The sequence below is a fragment of the Aedes albopictus genome, chromosome 1, assembly GCF_035046485.1.
Source record: "Aedes albopictus strain Foshan chromosome 1, AalbF5, whole genome shotgun sequence".
In the NCBI taxonomy this organism is placed as follows: domain Eukaryota; kingdom Metazoa; phylum Arthropoda; class Insecta; order Diptera; family Culicidae; genus Aedes; species Aedes albopictus.
Window position 1 is genome coordinate 112,404,140 of NC_085136.1, and position 12,534 is coordinate 112,416,673.

Sequence of the window (12,534 nt, forward strand, 5' to 3'; positions counted from 1 at the left end):
ATGTTGCACCGTATCAGTAATGTAACTACAATCCATCGATTACGCTTGTAGATCTTAAGGCCACTACTCGCGGAAATTCTTGGATGCCCTAAGATATCCTTGAAAATAACTTCTCTTCATAACTATGCTCCATGGACCTGTAGGATGTTACACCGTATCAGTAATTTTACAAAAATCCATTTATTACGGTTTTTTTTTAACACTTAACCTAATTTACAGCTCTTTTGTCCACTAGGGTACTACGTGAGCGATTCCAATTGGACGCTGCACTTCAACTACAGCGCCTAAATGTATTCTATTATATTCTACATTATTGAACTGGTTGCCTTTGTGCTTCTTTCACTCTTCTACCCTGTCCATGGTAGAATGATGAGCACGATGATGCTGATGTGTGGCTGCTGTTCCTTTTCCAGTCCGATTGGGGGTCCATTTATGAGTTGCGGTTCGCCGATATCCAAATTCCGGGTCCGTTAGAGCTATGTGCTCCGAAGAGGGTCAGGTGCCAGCTGCTCTTGAGAGGAAGAGCAACGACGAAAAATTGCAAGTGCCGGGGCTGGGTTCGAACCCATGACCATCCGCTTATGAAGCGAACGTGTGGACCACTGCGCCACGGGCCCCGACAATTTATCACGGTTGTAGATCTTGAATTCTTTATTCGCGGAAATTGCTTGGATGACCTAGAGCATATTTGGGGAGTTTTTTTTTTCTACAGAATTATGCTCCATGGATCTGTAGGATAAAACACCACATCAATAATATAGCAAAAATAATTGATTACGCTCGTAGATTTTCAGGCCTGTATTCTCGGAAGTTCTTGGAGGTCCTAGAATATCTTTGAAAACTACGTCTCTACAGAACTATACTCTAAGGACCTGTAGAATGTTGCACCGTATTAGTAATATGACTACAATCCATCGATTATGCTTGTAGATCTTAAGGTCTTTATTCGCTGAAGTTCTTGGATGCCCTAGAATATCCTTGAAAACATCATCTCTTCAGAACTATGCTGCATAGACATGTAGGATGTTACGCCGTATCAGTAATTTAACAAAAATCCATTCATTACGGTTGTAGATCTTGAATTCTTTATTCGTGGAAATTCTTGGATGACCTAGTGCATATTTGGGAAGTTTCTTTTCCACAGAACTATGCTCCATGGATCAGTAGGATATTACACCGCATCAATAATATAGCAAAAATAATTGATTACGCTCGTAGATTTTCAGGCCTGAACTTTCGGAAGTTCTTGGAGGTCCTAGAATATCTTTGAAAACTACGTCTCTATAGAACTATGCTCTAAGGACCTGTAAGATGTTGCACCGTATTAGTAATGTGACTACAGTCCAACGATTACACTTGTAGATCTTAAGGTCTTTATTCGCGGAAGTTCTTGGTTGCCCAAGAATATCCTTGAAAACAACATCTCTTCAGAACTGTGCTGCATAGACATGTAGGATGTTACACCGTATCAGTAATGTAACTGCAATCCATAGATTACGCCTGTAGATCTTAAGGCCACTACTCGCGGAAGTTCTTGGATGCCCTAAGATATCCTTGAAAATAACTTCTCTTCAGAACTATACTCCATGGACCTGTAGGATGTTACACCGTATCAGTAATTTAACAAAAACCCATTTTTTTGCGGTTGTAGATCTTGAATTCTTTATTCGTGGAAATTCTTGGATAACCTAGAGCATATTTGGGAAGTTCCTTTTCCACAGAACTATGCTCCATGGATCTGTAGGATATTATACCGCATCAATAATATAGCAAAAATAATTGATTACGCTCGTAGATTTTCAGGCCTGAACTTTCGGAAGTTCTTGGAGGTCCTAGAATATCTTTGAAAACTACGTCTCTACAGAACTATGCTCTAAGGACCTGTAAGATGTTGCACCGTATTAGTAATGTGACTACAGTCCAACGATTACGCTTGTAGATCTTAAGCTATTTATTCGCGGAAGTTCTTGGATGCCCTAGAATATCCTTGAAAACAACATCTCTTCAGAACTATGCTGCATGGACATGTAGGATGTTACATCGTATCAGTAATGTAACTACAATCCATCGATTACGCTTGTAGATCTTAAGGCCACTACTCGCGGAAGTTCTTAGATGCCCTAAGATATCCTTGGAAATAACTTCTCTTCAGAACTATGCTTCATGGACCTGTAGGATGTTACACCCCATCAATAATATAGCAAAAATAAATTGATAACGCTCGTAGATTTTCAGGCCTGAACTCTCGGAAGTTCTTGGAGGTCCTAGAATATCTTTAAAAACTACGTCTCTACAGAACTAGACTCTAAAGACCTGTATGATGTTGCACCGGATCAGTAATGTAACTAATTACGCTTGTAGATCTGAAGGCCTTTATTCGCGGAAGTGCTTGGATGCCCTAGAATATCCTTGAAAACAATATCTCTTCAGAACTATGCTCCATGGACATGTAGGGTGTTACACCGCATCAATAATATAGAAACAATTAATTGATTACGCTCGTAGATTTTCAGGCCTGAACTCTCGGAAGTTCTAGGAGGTCCTAGAATATCTTTGAAAACTACGTCTCTACAGAACTTTGCTCTGAGGACCTTTAGGATGTTGCACCGTATCAGTAATGTGACTACAACCCATCCATTACGCTTATAGATCTTAAGGCCTTTATTCGCGGAAGTTCTTGGATGCCCTAGAATATCCTTGAATAAAATTACTTCTCTTCAGAACTATGCTCCATGGACCTGTAGGACGCTGAACCATACTCCAAAAATCACCTTTAGGAAACCCCCCATTTAACCCCTCCTAGCCCCCCATATATTAACCCCCCCCCCCCCTCCTTCAAGAAACAGACCCCCCACACATCCCTTTCCTGCAGACCTCTTACATCATCATCCGCCTTCACCTCATACCACTTTTCAACTCCCTTGCAACCCTTTCCCATAAATCCAATTTCTTCCTTATAGTAAAAGTTCCCTTCTAGACACTTAGCGCGAGAAAGTTGAAAAAAACCGTGTTAATTCGCGAATCCGTGTAAAAACCCGACTTAATCCACCTATGGTGAACAGAACCCTTCTTACACTTATTAAAATTATTGTTGTATTATTTGTATTTAACATATTTATTTTGTGTAATTGACCAAAAGTTCTAGAAAATATTGTGGATTTGGCATCTAGTGGATTGGTTTCCAAAATGGCATCATAGACCATGGACTAAACTACCAGAAATGCCACACCCCTGACAGACGGCTGAGATATTTGTTATGATACACTTGGTCAAAAATCTCAAAAGGTTTAGTTGTATAAATCCTAAGTACTCTTCGAAAGATATCTCTGTAACCAAATGTCCAATCAAAATAAAATTTCTGGGCGATCTACTTGGATGCTGTAGCTTTCATTTGGTGCCCAGAGAACTTAAATTGATTGACAAACGGCCGAAATATTTAATATGATATACTTGGTCAAAAATCTTAAAAAGTTTAGATATATGACTCATAAGTACTCTTCGAGAGATATCTCGGTAACCAAACGTCCAATCGAAAAAAAATTCAATAGCGTTCTACTAGGATGTAGTAGCTTTCATTTGCTTCCAAGAGAACTCAAATCGGTTGACAGACGGCTGAGAAACGTGCGTGACTTTTTTTTGTAACGCACATACACACACACACACACATACACACATACACACACACACACACACACATACAGACATTTGCTCAGTTCGTCGAGCTGAATTCATTGGTATATGAGACTCGGCCCTGCGGGCCTCGGATCGAAAGTCGGTTTTCCAAGCGGTATTTATACCCTTCTTATGGGTGTAAGAAGGGTAAAAAAACCGTGTTAATTCGCGAAACCGTGTAAAAAAAGCCGTGTAAAAAAAACCGTGTAAAAAAACCGTGTAAAAAAAGACCTTAGTGTATTCTTTTCTACGCCATTTGTCGATAATACCGTTCGTTGGATTTGTCCGTAACTTCTTGTACGTGTTCTCGTCATCGAGAAGGGTTTTCGTCTTTCCGTGGTATTCTTCGCCTCCATGATGACCGTTTTATTGCCTTTGTCAACTCGTGTGATCACCAGATTCGGGTTTGCTTGCAGGTACTTTCGGCTCTTGATGACATCCTGTTGGATCCACTCCTCCGGATGGTGACGGGGTCGTCGATGATAGTTGATGTGGTTGATCATCGCATTGGAAACATCCGACCTTATCTCGTCCGCGTTTTCTTTGTTTTGGATACTTTTCTCAATACTTGCCACAAAGCTCGATGTACGAAGATTTCTGTTGTGCTCCACGTTGAAATTTGGTCCCAACATGAGAGTCCGACAGTCCGTTCCAAGTAGTCGAGAATTTCCATAGTCGTCGTGTTTTCAATGCAATTGAATTCGCCGTTCATTTCTGTTATCCGGCTCGTTTTCACTCTGGCCATTTTTCTCATCTCTCTCGTTCTCACTTTTTCGTAGACGACTGCTGTCTTCTCTTCCACCCATTTTATGTATTCTTCGTGTATCCCTTTCGTCGAAACTTTCGTTCATCCACCGGCTCATCGCTTGTTTTATCTTGCCATCGTACGTTTGATATCAGCAATCATTAAACTCAGCAGCAGTCTTCTTCCGCTCGACCTTCGCCCAAGGGGGGTCCTCCGCTTGATTCGCTCTACTTTGTGTTTGCTGAGGGCCTACCAACGGTCGTAGCCCCTTGCTCCCATCCTTCCGGGACGGGCCAGCCTTTTCAGGCCCACCTTTCCCAGCTTTCCGGGACACCTGGCTGGGGTCCGACTTGCCGACATTACTGCCGACCTTCGGGGTAAGTATTCGCCTGTCTTTGCGGGCACTGCCAGACAGCGCTTCGCCTGACGGCTACCTCGTCCGCTTCTGCGAGTGCTTATCACGAGCATTCGCATCCACCACACCTTTTGGACAAGCTTGAGAAAGCTTTTAGCAGTATAGTGTAGAGTAACGTATTGACGTTACGTGACTTTGGGGCCGTACACAAATTACGTTACACTTTTAGGGGCAGGAGGGATTTTGCAGAGCGTGACGACCTTTACAAAAAATATTGTGGTCCCATATAAAAAGTGTGACATAGGGAGGGAAGGAGGTGGTTGAAAAATGTCAATTTTTACGAGACATAATTTGTGTATCACCCCTTTCCAGTGTGGAAAAAACTACCAACAAATCAACATGGCGCCGGACGAACTCGCACACTTGGATATTCCTCGCGGTTTGCTAGAGATTTTGAAGCGTTCGTTACTGAAACAAATCGTAAAAGTACTTCAAACAATAATAACAATCACTACAGAGTGCGACATTCGACTTTACGAACTGCTGACGCTCTTTTTGTAGGATTTGAAGGAGCATTTGGAGCCAACGATCATACGAGAATTTCTTTAAGCGTATCACCTCGTGGAGGAAGCGGAAAAGTAAGTTCTCGTGCGTGTGATATTTAGTTTTCCAATAAATGTTTTTTATAGGGTCTAATCCTAGAAAATACAGATAGAAGAACTGCTACTCGACGGAAGGTCGCTTCAAGAGTCATCAGAAGCGGCGGCATCCAGTTCGTCACTGCCAAAAGCTGACGAGCATTTTGTAATCGTGAGGAAATACGAGAAAAAAGTATCGACGTCGAAGATAGCCAACCTGAACCTCTGGTGGAAGAAAGGGTACTCTCGCCGTAATTTCAACTGGATACTTCGCAGCCGGAGAAAACCAATGCAGTGGCTGAAGACGTAAATAAATATTCATCTCCATCTGTGCAATTGTACCCAGACCAGCAATAGCAGCCAGATAGATCGAGGCTGATGACGATTAACCCTGAGTGGCTCAACGGACAACTGCTTTCGTCCGAGAAAGGCAAGGATATTTTACGCAGACCGAAACACGGGGAACTTTCAGACAAAGCAGCAACAGTCGGCAGACATAGTGGCCTACAACCGTATTTCGTTAAACCGAAACATGCGTTCTGATCACCTGGAAAACTACAACTTGGCCATAATTAAACTGTTAAAATCAGAGAAGGAGGTATTTACATATGATATGATTATTTTAAATCGATTAGAACACTGTGGTAGTTGCGACTAAACCGAGTACGCGATGAACTGGTAATCAGCAGTTAGAACTGTCAAGCAGAGTCGACCAACAATCTCCACAATCACCAAAAGAATAATTTTCAGGAAAGTAATTGCATTCCGAGAGGGGGAGATTGCAAAAACACCGGCGGCAAAATAACCAACAAGAACGGCAACCTCAAGCAAAAGAAGCGGAAGGAAGAAGTAAGCGAAGACGAACACGTGAAGGAACTGAAACCCAGCCATACCCCGCAAAGGGTTCTTGCGCTGAATAAAGGAGCTCAGTGGTTAATCCTAAACGTACAGCCGTAGTCAACAGTGCTGGACAAATGGCGAATGAGTTTCAGCTTCAGGTGAGCACACCCGCACAAACAAAAATCGGTTGCTAAGTTATTGCAGAAGTTTCCACACTACAAAGAGGAATTCGGATACCAACTGGTGAGTATTTATCTAATGCAAGTAATGGCAGGATACCTATCTAAAACTGGCAAACGAGCTTGCTAAAAGTGGTTCCAATTTACAGTTTGCTGGCCCAGAACCATTCTGTGGTATATCAAACTGTACAATTAAAATGGATCTGAAACGCTGGGCTGAGCAGAGGGTGATATCCAATTGGATGGATGTCAAAAATTGCAATCAGTCAAAACGATTTATAACACCAAATGCTTATAAAACCAAAAAGCTCTTAGAGCTCAACAAGAGAGCTCTATGTACATACACTGGCCTAGTAACTGGACACTAGAGTGGGTCAACGTTGTATGGAGAAACTTTAAATTTGATCGTATCAACCCGGAACAAAGCTTTTTCAATCCATATTAGCGTCCGAAACAACTGTGCAAAATTTGGGAGCGAATGGTTGCGTCCCCGTATTCCGCATTGCGATTGAAATTTGTATGGAAGTTAGTATGGGAAAACGTACTTTTTTGCATTTTTCTCATAAATTGAAATTTTTCGTCTAAAACAATCCAACCAATGACGTTAAAGTATAGCCTAGGATATGCCGAAAAACTTTGCCGAAGACCGCAAAGTGATCCGACGCTTGTGAAAAAAGTTATTCGCCTTGAAAGTTAGACCAAAAATTGAGATTTTATTATTGATGTTATTCCTTTACATGTTAACTGTTAAGCACCACCGGGCAATCTGTACGTTATAACTTTTTTCACAAGTGTCGGATCACTTTGCGGTCTTCGACAAAGTTTTTCGGCATATCCTAGGCTATACTTTAACGTCATTGGTTGGATTGTTTTAGACGAAAAATTTCAATTTATGAGAAAAATGCAAAAAAGTACGTTTTCCCATACAAAATTCCATACAAATTTCAATCGCAATGCGGAATATGGGGAAGCAACCAATCGCTCCCAAATTTTGCACAGTTACTTTGTACGCTAAAATGAGTCGAAAAAGCTTTGTTCCGAAAAATCGACTTTGTTGACCCAGTCTACTGGACACTGCCCGAGCAGGTATCACTTGAAAAATATTGGCCATATTCAGAGTGATATCTGTCGTTTCTGTAATATGGAACGTGAAACCTCGGAACATCTGCTTTGCAGTTGTGGTGCTTTATACACGCGCAGGCAAAGATTTCTAATTAGTGGATGCTTGCAACCCAGTGAGATCTGGTCTGCAGAACCTGGGAAGATCTTGGAGTTTATCAATTCCATTGCACCTGACTGAGAGACGACGCGTCGTGGCAGTAGCTGATTACTAGACACATGGTAATTAGCTGGCTAGATGCGAATATCAAAACGGGACATGCCACAAAAGTTCAGCCTATTGGACGCAGTGGCTTAATTTCCCCAACAGGGGAGGAAAAAAAATCTAAAACTAATGTATAAATTCCTCAAGATTGCATCGACCCAGAAGCACCGACCTACCAGACCTTTCATCGAAAAGCAGTCGGTTAGTGCACAGCTGAAGCACTTCAACAGTACTGGTGAAGGTAAATGTTTTCATATCGATATATGTATCATATAAGAATCGACAATCCGGAATTCGACAAAATGGCTGGACACCGTCTCGGCACTCACTGCCTCCAGGATAGAAAAATCCGGCATTCTTCCTCCGTATCCGTCTGCTGGTCTTCTCAATGATTCAAGTTTGTAGTTCTTCATTCTGTCTTCTTCGTCTTCTTTTAACCATATTTCTTATAGCAATGCGAAATCCACCGCATTTTTCGTCATGTGTGTATTCCTACAATTCTTCTTTTGTTTCGTGTGGTAGGTGTCAGGTTTTGGATGTCGTGTTGGATGATTGCAATTTTACTAGCCGTTTTGATTCTTTTTCCTCTTGGAACCTTTGGTTATATTCGATTATTTCGTTGATTATCTCGAAGATCTATCCCTTGATGTACCCCATCAGACAGTCTGCCTCCAACCCTGCGCTTCTCCTTGCATTCGCTCGCCTTGCACAGTCGAACAATTCGGTAACATTTCCTCATTTGACGACCAGCTTAACATTCTTTCAACAGCTCTTCCGTTCGTTGTTGCCACCGCTTCATGATTCTTTCCACCTTGAGGATCGGCACGCTTTTGCCAGGTTCCTCTGAATCTCTTCCTCGTCGTACTCCTTAGGGATACTCAAAGTCTAGTGGCTCGAGGAACACTACTTCTGACATGGCTTGATTGGTTTCTTCAATTCTTGTGAGGCTCAATGTAGCCGCACAACCGAGCTTCGTAGCGAACTTTTGGAGCGTAATCTTCTCGTTCTGTTTACCTTGTTCTATTTCCGTGTTTTCTTTTGATTTGTTTTCCTTTTCTTAATTATTCACTTAACTAATTTATCTCTTCCTATATAATTACACTTTTGGAACTTTTTCGATTTCAAATATCTTAATTGAGCACTTTTTCTCTCGTTTTTCTTGTGTCTTTTTATTTATTTACACTATTATATTTATATCGATATGTTTTCTTGGAGATGAACCAGCCTCGGATTGAAAAATTTCCCTTATAAAGCTAATAATAATAATTTATTTTCCTCGACTGAACGACGTCCTTAAACGATTTTTTCTTCTTCTATAAATCTGGGGTGGTCGGCATTCTAGGTCCACGCCATTTGCAATTTTTTTGATGAACCACTTGTCCCCGCACTGAGCACTATTTTTGCTGAATTCCTCGCGAAGGCGAGCTCAGGCCGGTCAAGCAATCGGTTTGTTTTACCAATTTTCTCCACCACTTTACGGTCAAACCGCACTTTTGAAAGGCACAATATTTTGAAAAAAAAAAACAACAATACAACTTCAAACGCTCAAACAACTTTCCTACGCGCATTTCACGAATTGAATCCGAAACTTTGTTTACTTCCTATCGCACCGTTGAACGAAACCTATGTCGATGGGAATTCTGCAAACTGTTATTTTCGTCAAGCTTTTGGTGTTCATCAATTTCCTTAAATTAGTTTTCAAAATGAACACATCATAATGTCTATAGACATCTCACAATATTCAAAATACATATAACATATACTGACTATTTTACTGGACAAAACGAAAAAAAACTGGGCAGCGGTTCACGACTCTGTCTTGTTTCTAACTATTTTACGTTTTCAACCGTCGTTTTGTAAAACCATTATATAGAAATGGGTCATATATTGAATGCAAAGCTGGCTGTGAATTCTCTCAATTCCTCTTGTTTTAACGACGAGTGTTGGTACAAGAGTATTCGGGATCTTTTGAGCAGCAAAACCGTTGATTCTGGTTATAAATGCGCTAAAAGCTAAATTCATTTATTTAGTATTTTACTAACACAATTTCATACGAAACTTACATATCTGGTCCGCACTCCTAATTTAGACCAACAAAGATCTGTTCAAAATCACTCTCCTTTGAGTCTTTCTGGAATATAATCTTTTCATATAATATATTATTTGATTTCGCAGATGTTTCATACATACTTGAGGTTAGCAAAAGGTCTTTTCTTGCTGAATCATTCAGACCTGACCTTGCTACGGAGTAATAGTGTCCTACAGAATCATGTGTAATTTAGTTCATGTAATTCACCTTCATATAATAGCTACTTACAATAAACGGCATAAAAATAAATCAATCCGTTTTAATTCAATTTTGTGATCAAATACTACTACAAATAACTAGTTTTTCCGAACACAAATCTAAATTCGATTTTTACTTGATCTGGTTTCCTTATATCAATCTGCACTCTCATCATCTATCAATCTGCCATCGAGCTGTCACACGCAGATACAATGACATCTGTTGAACTTAACGCGACGCGTTCTTGTTGGACCGAGGGGTATTCAAAGCGACGGCGATATCTCCCGTAACAACGAGTGATATTACGAAAACAATATTACGGAGATTCCACCAGTTTAAACTCCTGTGCGAAAATAAGTTGCGTGAATTATTCTTGCGTGGGCCCACAGATATAAAAACAGACCGCATGCAAGGTAATATTTTATGCTGCGTTATTGAGTGCACCTTTGGCAATAGTGTTACATTGAAAACAAACAATAAAAATGATAAGGCTTATTTTTAGTGTGGGAAAAGGGGGAAAAGTAAGCCTTTTCATTTTTTGCGCCGGAATCTATACATATATCTCCGCAACGGGCAAATTCTAGAACATTACAAATGCATCGTGCCCGATGTTGGTTGATACATTACTTACACCTATGAGCAGAATCGTAGAAATGCTCATATTGAGTTTCCGCATCGGCCCCACGTTTGAGACGAGACATTGTATACGAAAAATAAAATGGAGCATTATAAATGCACAAAACACAACACAAACAATCATTTGTTTACAAAAAAAATCTCTCCAACAACAACCGCAAATGAAAGTTTTATTGAAATGGTATGTAATAAGTGATAAAACCAATCCATGACTACCTGCTAGTCTTTAACTGAAGATGTTTATAGCAGAAGTTATATGATAGTTTTATGGAATGCCAAAGGTGCCAAGTAAAAAAACTACCACATAAAACTAATATAGAACATCTAGCTTTTTCGCATGCTCGTATAAAATCAGGATAATACATGAATCAACCTTCAAGGCATGTTGATTGTTACTTGGGCTTATTTCCAGAGTAATGCATACTATGTAACATCTTAACTGAATACACTCTAGAGTGTATTTCAGTCATCAACAATCATTATCGCAAAAACAAGCCTACGTAAGCGTATGCGCAGCATTGCAGGCAACACTGCTGTCAAATGTATAAATTGGATTATTCGAGCCGTCTGGCTCTCTTCTACATTGAAACGTCAACAGATCAACAAGTGTATTTTGAGTCTCCAGAAATTCCCCTCCCAAAAGTGATAATTGAAAAAGTATTCTAATTGCAAGTCCAGAGGTACTTTTGGATGAAGTGGCCTACGATGAGCTAGTTCAAAGGCTCAAGGAACGTCTTGATAGAACTGATTCTGTTCTACTGCAGCGTTATCATTTTGGCTCAAAGCTGCAACAACCTGGTAAAACGGCAAGCGATTTTGTTGTTACTTTGAAGCTCCAAGCTGAGCATTGCGAGTTCGGCGACCAAAAGAATCGTCTCATTTTGGACCGTCTTCTGGTTGGCTTGACCGACAACAATCTTAAGCATCGCCTCCTCACTGAGGACAGTGCCAAATTGACCCTTGATCAAGCAGAAAAGATTATCGCGACCTGGGAAATGGCGGCGACTCATACGAGAGCTATAGCAAACAACGAAAGAGTCGGCTTGGTAGGTTCAGTGAACAATAGATATCCTGTGACTGGATGAAGAGGAGCAGTTCCGCAGCGAGTGAGGGACTTAGCCCAGAGTTACCGTGGCCCGGTGAAAAGCCGACTCGGTGCGCGGCCAGAAATCCGGCCGGTCGAGGATTCCCGTCGACAGGATTCCCGAGTTCGGTTCCAGCGAGGTTCCCAATCGCAGCAGCCAAGACACCGAAATTCATCTGCTGGCCCATCTAATCGCAGAGTACAGCGAGGTGACGAGCAGTGGCCGGTAGATCAGCGCTATTGTAGCTACTGCAAACGCAGCGGCCATGTACGCAGGAAGTGCTACAAGATGAAGAACGAGAGGAACAGCGAGGTCAACCACGTCGAAACCCAGGAGGTAGAGAGCAGCACCGAAAGCTTGAGCCAGCTGGCCGAGCGACTGGACCGATTGAGATCCGGTAACTGGGCTTCGGATGACAATGATTCATGTGATTTACAATGTATGCATGTTACTTCTATTAATGAGCTAAGTGATCCCTGTTTATTGAATGTTTCTATTGAAAATAACACTGTGCAAATGGAGGTTGACAGTGGATCTTCTGCTACAGTGATGGGCAAAAATTTGTTCACTTCTAAATTTGACCTTCCTCTAGTCAAAAGTTCAAAGCAACTGATTGTGATAAATGGTTCCAGGTTAAAAGTTTCTGGTGAAGTTGGTGTTAGAGTTAAATATAATGGTAAATCAGCTAATTTGACGCTTTTAGTGCTTGACTGTGACTACCAGTTTATTCCTTTGCTGGGTCGACCATGGTTGGACGAATTCTTTCCCAACTG